The 5,643-nt window shown below is 38.2% G+C and overlaps 1 long non-coding RNA gene across 1 annotated transcript; it reads right to left on the bottom strand.

Annotated features, from left to right (window-relative positions):
* Nucleotides 1-917: 917 nt before the first annotated feature.
* Nucleotides 918-2,222, bottom strand: LOC128291432 (uncharacterized). The gene is made up of 2 exons (XR_008281211.1): nt 2,134-2,222; nt 918-1,332 (listed from the first exon to the last, which is right to left on the bottom strand). It is a non-coding gene; the product is annotated as an uncharacterized LOC128291432 (long non-coding RNA).
* Nucleotides 2,223-5,643: the final 3,421 nt, after the last annotated feature.

The following is a 5,643-nucleotide window of genomic DNA, read 5'->3' as shown; positions in this document are numbered from 1 at the left end:
ATGGCATTACGGGCTCTTGGGGTGGATTATTTATATTTGGGAATGGTCGGACAGCCGGATTGGTTCGGGCATAATGCACGACCCACTCGTTCATGGTGAAGAAGGCTTATTTCGCCCCTTCATCTTGATTATTCGCGGATGACTGAGGCTCAACAGGCGGTGTCCCTTGAGCAGGAGCAGCAGCTACACTTTCAACGTCATCCGCCAAGGGTCTCTCTACCCCAGGTTCCATTTGCTAATCAAAACAAAAATTTCAACCGTCAGAAGTCATCACATTTTTAAGCACTAACACATTGGCATGTATAGCTAGACCCACACGCGCTACGGTAATCCTAGAACCGACAACCATAGCTCCGATACCAATAAAATTGTAACACCCCGAACCCGAGACCGTCGCCGGAGTCGAACACGAGGTGTTAACAGACTTCAAACCACTTATTGAGAATTTCCTAGACAAGCTGCCAATCTGTGTACTAGTCGCTTCAAAAATCATATCTTGAGTTTTACAACTTGAAAATCAGTTTCGTAATTTTTCCCTGAAACTAGACTCATATGTCCATCTACAGATTTTTTTCTAGAATTTTTTGTCGAGCCAATTAGTACAGTTTATTAGTTAAAGTCTCCCCTGTTGCAGGGATCGACTACACTGACCTTTGTGCGTTACGAATTGGATCTCTCCCTGTACAGGGCTTCAATACGGATGCCGTTTGTTTCTATAGAAACTAGACTCAGAGAGGAATCTACACATATATGGCATAACTCCTAATTATCTCTGGTTAATTTACAATGATTTTCCAAAGTCGGAACAGGGGATCCAGAAACCGTTCTGGCCCTGTTTCACGAGAACTTTAATATCTCTTAAAATACAGCTCATATGGTCGTTTTGTTTCATCCATATGAAAATAGACCCATCAAGCTTCGAGTACGTAATTTTTTTAGCTATTAATTCCACTTCTACTATTTTTAGTGATTTTTCGATCTCATATCACTGCTGCTGTCCGCAACAGTTACTGCAGTAGACTATGCCAATTTCATGAATCCTTCCTTAGTCTTACTACTCATCCATCATACGTGACACAAATTATGGCCACCTTATCAAAATTAAGATTTCTAAGACTCGTGGCTATAGATTCTAGCATCCCACTCAAACGACCACATAGGCCATTTTCACATGGCTTAAAGTTTACAACCCAAAATTTAACAAAACAAAATAGCTCATACATGCCAAATGTTCTCCTAAGTCGACTAAGAAGACAATACCAAAGATTGCTCGCCGGTGTGATGACTTCGTTGACGGTTACGAACACCCAAAAGGAGACGAGCCCAAGGAACCTAAAATGGGTGACAAGAAAACACCGAGTGAGTTTATAACTCAGTAAGTCATAAGCATTCCACAACCATCCATTAATACAATTATCATAAAATGAAATAATGAAACAAGGCCAAATGTTCCAGCCATACCGAACTATACCATAGTTCCTTAGATCTTTCGGATCAATCTCATACCAAGTCATACATTTACATTTCATATACTGTTCAATAGGATATTTGAAGCAATTTCCATACATCATTTCATTTCCGCAACAATCATGCAATCAAATGAACTTTCATCTATTCCACGATACCTTATTTACGGGAATGCAATTGAAATCATCACATAGATTTAAATCTTACCAACTCCACCCGAGCATAAACATAGCATCTATTAGCCATGAACTCAAGGTACTTACTCTTTCCGCTGTCCATACTCATCTCGATAAAGTCACGCCTCCATATAAATGTTCAATCGGAGATATGTGTAGAGTTCGCACACATAGTGCTTAATACTCAATCACGCACACTTAGTGCCATATGATTCAAGCCCGCACACATAGTGCCATATAGTCCAAACTCGCACACTTAGTGCCGTACATTACAAGCTCGCACACTCGATTGCCAATCTCGTCACCGTACACATCTATTTCTCGCACACTTAGTGCCAAGCAAACTTCCTACACATTTCACTATCTCTTTTACGCTCAACATTATCATCTTTTCATACACATACATTTGTATATATTTCATCTCATTAAACACAATTGCATAGATATTACAATCATTTAAGCAATATCAAATATATGCTTAATGACTTACCTTGTGTTGGGTAAAAATAGTCCAAGTCGGCTACTCGATGACCTTCGCCTTTCCCTTGCTTGATTCTCCTTCTTTAACTCCTTGAGCTTAATCAATAAATCAACTAGTTTAACTATCTTGCTAAACATTCATAATTCAATTACACATGCATATGTATGTTTGTATATTCGGCAACCATCCTCACTTATTACCCATTTAGTCAACAATCTAAGCCAAGATAAGGCTTCAATATGGTTGCCTCTAACCGAATACATGCTCACCAATTTCCCTTCATGTGGCCGAATATACATGTCCATGTTGAGACCATTTATGCACTTATTACCACACAAAACAGCATACATTACTAACTAATACCTTTCCATATTGTAACTCAATACACATCTATCATTTCCTTCATAACCAAAACATCATCATAAATAAGTATATACCTTAAGATAGTATATACGTCATACCAATACATCATGCTCAAACATATATACATATATGTATGCTAGAGCCGAATCTCAAGTTGATTGTAACTAAACATGAACATGATTTCGAAACACAAATCTTACTCTCCATGCAAAGAGCATAAATCACACTTGGGGATGTACCATGGCCGAATACATCGCAACACCATAATTTTGGTCACGATTACACAAAGAACTTAGTATATCATTCAAAAATGCTCAAAGAAAATCTAAGAGTCCTCAATCCACCATCACATGTATCATCATCTAGCTTCATATTTAACATGCAATGGCATTAACTCAAAATCCACCTTGGCTAAATACCATCCCCATGATATAATAAAGATTTGAACCATGGGCTAATAAGAACATCAAGTTAGCAACCAAAAACATGCATGAATCTCATGGCACAACATCAAACATACCTTAATCTTGATGCAAATATAGCCAAACCTCTTCCTAATCCTCTTCCAACCCAAGCATGAAGCAAAATTCCTCCCTTCCCCTCTAGTATTTTCGGTCAAGAGAGAATGAAATGGATGAGCAAAATTTTTTTCTTTTCTTTTCTTCAATGTACGGCAATGGGGGGGTTTCACTCACACGTTTTTTTTTCTTTCTTTACTACCCATGCTTATTTGTTTATTGTTTCCCCCTAATGCACCAATAAAACATGTTTCATGACATGTTTAGCCCATACTCCCTTGTCATGGCCGGCCATCACTTGTAAAAAGGGGGTATTTGACATGCAAGGCCATTGTTTTGCATGCATGCTTTAATTAGTCATCATACATTTCCCCATCATACTTTCAAAGTTTACTACTAGGTCCTTTCTAGTGAAATTCACATTTATAACTCTAAATTAAAGCATCAAAATGTCACACATGAGTTAACACATATTATAGGCATCAAAATAAATATCAAATTATTTTTATGCCTCGATTTTGTGGTCCCAAAACTACATTCCGACTAGGGTCGTTTTAAGGCTGTCACACAACATCTTTCTTTTTCGGAGTCAAAGGCAAACCAGTTATGTAACACCCCTAACTCGTGACCGACGCCGGTGTCGGACACGAGGGGTTAACGAGACAAATCCTCTTAAAGTACCGACCAAATTGGCAATTCTGGACAGGCTGGAAAACTGCGTCACCGTCGCCTTAAAAATCATATCTCGAGTTCTAAAACTCGGAAACTGGTTTCGTAAATTTTCCCTAAATTTAGACTCATATAACCATCCATGGATTTATTTTTAGAATTTTTGGTTGGGCCAATTGGTACAGTTTATTTGTTAAAGTCACCCATGTTACAGGGATCGACTGCTCTGACCTCCGCGCGTTACAACTTGAATATCTTTCTGTACAGGGATTTAATACTGGTGCCGTTTGTTTCTAATGAAACTAGACTCAAAATGGAATCTGTACATATAAGGCATGACTCCTAATTCTTTCTGGATAATTTATGGTAAATTTTCAAAGTCGCGACAGGGGACCCAGAAATTGTTCTGGCCCTGTCTCACGAGAACTTTAATATCTCCCAGTATACTGCTCATATGGTCGTTTCGTTTCGTCCATATAAAATAGATTCATCAAGGATCAGTTCCATAATTTACTCACTATTTAATTCTACTTATACTATTTTTAGTGATTTTTCAATCTCATCTCACTGCTGCAGTCCGCAACAGTTACTGCAGTAGACTATGCCAATTTCATGAATTTTTCCTTGGCCTTAATCATCCATCATACATGACACAAATTATGGCCACCTTAACAAAATTTGAGTTTCTAAGACTCGTGGCTATAGGTTCTAACATCCCACTCGACGACCACATAGGCCATTTTCACATGGCTTAAAGTTTACAACCCACAATTCGACAAAATATAATAGCCTATACATGCCAAATGTTCTTCAACAACAAAAAGCAATACCACAAGATTTCAGCGGTGTGATGACTTCAACGACGGTTCCGAGCACGCAACAATACGAGTCCAAGAGACCTAAAATGGGTGACAAGAAAACACCGAGTGAGTTTACAACTCAGTAAGTCATAAGCATTCGTCAATCCACTGATAAAGTTACTACTACATGTACAACAAATGAGGCTAGGTACTCGTCCATATCGAATCTATACCATAATACCTCGGACCTTTCGGTCCAATCTCGTACCAATTCATACGTCCACATTTCATATTCTACACAACAAGATAATCAAGCATTTTTACACATTAACTCATTTTCCAGCACAACCATACAATTTCAATCATCACATAGATTTAAGGCTTACCAAATTCAACCCCAAGCATGAACGTATTACCTATTCGTCATGAGCTCGAGGTACTTACCCGATCCGCTGTCCATACTCAATTCAATGGAGACACACCTCCATTTATATAGAGTTCGCACACACAAGGCTTACTACTCGATTTCGCACACTTAGTGCCACGTAATTTAAGCTCGCACACACATTGCCATATTTTTTCCAGCTTGCACACTTAGTGCCAAATATTTCCAAAGACGCACACTTAGTGCCATATATTTCCAGCACGCACACTTAGTGCCAAATATTTCCAGCACGCACACTTAGTGCCATATATTTCCAGCACGCACACTTAGTGCCAATCTCGACACCATACACCCGTATTGCCCAAGACACATAGTGCCGAAAGCAAACTTTCTACACATTCCACTATTTCTTTTACATTCAACAATTATCCTCATTCCATACACATACAATTTCATTTATACATATATATATAGCATTCCATTAAACACAATTGCATAGATTTTCCAATCATTTAAGCAATATCAAATATATGCGCTTAATGACTTACCTCGGATGTTGTCGCATCGCCTTCAACGGCTATTCAATTACTTTTTCCTTTCCTTTATCGGATCTAGTTCCCTTTGCTCTTGAGCTTAATATTAACAAATAAATTGATTCAATCATTTTGAATATCAAAGGGGAAATTCAAGGTACTTTGCCCTTATATATATTAGGCATTAGAGTCATATATGTATGCAATCATGAATCAAATTCCACATATTAGCCCATATTTTCCTTTAGCCG

The sequence above is a fragment of the Gossypium arboreum genome, chromosome 4 (assembly GCF_025698485.1).
Source record: "Gossypium arboreum isolate Shixiya-1 chromosome 4, ASM2569848v2, whole genome shotgun sequence".
Taxonomy (NCBI): domain Eukaryota; kingdom Viridiplantae; phylum Streptophyta; class Magnoliopsida; order Malvales; family Malvaceae; genus Gossypium; species Gossypium arboreum.
This window is presented reverse-complemented; position numbering and strand designations above follow the sequence as displayed.